We start from the raw sequence: 2410 nt of genomic DNA, 5'->3' as shown, positions 1-2410 counted from the left end.
TGACTCAGTAATATTCCATGGTATACATATACCACTTTCTATTAACCCATCACATGTATTGATGGGCACTTGGGTTGATTCTACATCTTTTGATTGTGAATTGTGCTGCTATAAACATTCAAGAGCAAGTGTCTTTTTTTTTCCTTTGAGTAAATACCCAGTAGTGGGATTGGTGGATAAAATGGTAGGTCTGCTTTTAGTTCTTTCAGGTATGTTGATTCTACTTTCCATGGAGGGTCTACTAGTTTGCAGACCCACCCACAATGTGTGCATGGTGTTGGATACATTTTTTTCTCTCCACATCCATGCCAGCATCTGCTGTTTGGGGACTTTTGTATGAAAGCCATCTTCACTGGTGTTATCTGGTGTTCCACATGATTTTGATTTGCATTTCCCTGACGATTAGAGACATTGAATGTTTTTTCATATGTTTGTTGGCTATTTGTCTATCTTCTTTTGAAAAGCTTCTGTTGATATCTTTTGCCCACTTTTTAATGAGGTTGTTTGATATCTTCTTGATGATTTGCATGAATCCTGTGTAGACTCTGGTTGTTAGCCCTTTATTGTGTGTATAGCATGAAAATATGTCCTCTCATCCTGTAAGTTGTCTATTCACTCTATTGATTTTTCCCTTAGTTATGCAGAAGCTTGTTCACATTTATTTATCTTTGTTGTTGCTGTGATTGCCTTTGGGGTCATCTTCATAAATTCTGTGCCTAAGCCATATCTATAAGCGTTTTATCAACCTCTTTTTCTCTTTTTTTTTTCATGTTAGACGGGTAATGTGCTGACATCATAACAAGATTTGTAGGAGGCACATCTCTTGCATGAACGTGAAAACTCAATCATCCCGCTTATGAACTACAAATGGATCATATCAACCTCTTTTCCTAGAATTCTTACCACTTCATGCTTTAGGTTTAAGTCTGTTATCCATTGTGAATTATTTTTTGTGAATGGTGAGAGGTACAGATTCTATTTCAGTCTTCTACAAGAGGCTATCCAGTTTTCCCAATTATTGAATAGCTCTTCTTTTCCCCCATTGCATGTTTTATCTGCTTTGTCAAGGATCACAATATGAGGATGGTTATACCTGGTTTCTCTGTTCTGATCCATTGCTTGGTGTTTCTGTTCTCTTGCCAGTACCATGCTGTATGGGTTCCTATAGTCTTGTAGCATACCTTGAAGTCTGGTGAAGTGATGCCTCCTGATTTGTTATTTTTGCTTAAGGTTGTTTTGGCTATTTGGAGTCTTTTCTGGCTCCATACTAAGCATAGAATTGTTTTTTTCTAGATCTGCAAAAAGTGATGTTGGAGATTGCACTAAATATGTAAATCACTTTGGGCAGTACAGACACTTTATTAATGTTGATTCTGCTCATCCATGAGCATGGTATGTTTTTCCATTTGTTTGCATCTTCTGTAACTTCCTTCCATAGTGTTTCGTAGTTCTCCCTGCAGAGGTCTTTCACCTTCTTGGTTAAATACATTCCCAGGTATTTTGTTTTCTTTGTTGCTATTGTGAAATGTATCATGTTTTTGATTTAATGCTTGGCTTGACTGTTTTTACTGTATAGGAATGCTACTGATTTGTGTATATTGATTTTGTACCATGAGACTCTGCTGAATTTATTTATCAATTCCAGGAGTCCCTTGGAAGAATCTTTGAGATTTTCTAGATAAATCATCAGCAAAGGTGATGATTTGATTTCTTTTCCTATTTAGATACCCTAGATTTCCTTCTCTGTCCTAATTGCTCTGGCTAGGACTTCTAGCAATATGTTGAACAGAAGTAGTGACAGCAGGCAACCTTGTTGGTTACAGGTCTAAGCAGGATGCTTTCAATATTTCCCTATTCAGTATGATGTTGGCTGTGGGTTTATCATATATGGCTTTTATAATGTTGAGATAATTTCTATGTATGCCTATTTTGTTGAGAGTTCTTGTCATTAAATGGTGTTAAATTTTATCAAATGTTTTTCTACTTCTATCAAGAGGATCATATGGTCTTCGTTTTTGCTTCTATTTATGTGGTGAATTACATTTATACACTTGAGTATGTTGAACCATTCTTGCCCATGTGGGATGAAGTCCACTTGATCATGGTCAATTACTTTTTTGATGTACAACTGAACTTGGTTTGCTAGTATTTTATTGAGAATTTTTGTGTCTATATTTATAAATGATATTGGTGTATAGTTTTCTTTTTTTGTTATGTTCTTTCTTGGCTTTTGTAAAAAGATGATATTGGCTTCATAGAAAAAGTTGAGGAAGAGTGCTTCCTTCTCTATGTTATGAAATAATTTCTGCAATATAGGTACTGGTTCTTCTTTCAGAGTCTGGTAAAATTCTGGTGTGGGACTTTTTAGCTGGGAGGTTTCTTATCACTGTTTCAATTTCATTACTTGATA

General features: G+C 35.6%; 1 non-coding gene across 1 annotated transcript; it reads right to left on the bottom strand.

Annotated features, from left to right (window-relative positions):
• Positions 1-769: 769 nt before the first annotated feature.
• Positions 770-873, bottom strand: LOC111726760. Its single transcript, XR_002774461.1, has one exon. It is a non-coding gene; the product is annotated as a small nucleolar RNA U13 (small nucleolar RNA).
• Positions 874-2410: the final 1537 nt, after the last annotated feature.

The sequence above is a fragment of the Otolemur garnettii genome, unplaced genomic scaffold (genome assembly GCF_000181295.1).
Source record: "Otolemur garnettii isolate 467f Iridium unplaced genomic scaffold, OtoGar3 scaffold00078, whole genome shotgun sequence".
Lineage (NCBI taxonomy): Eukaryota > Metazoa > Chordata > Mammalia > Primates > Galagidae > Otolemur > Otolemur garnettii.
The sequence above is the reverse complement of the archived record's forward strand: the minus strand, read 5'-3'. Positions and strand labels throughout refer to the sequence as shown.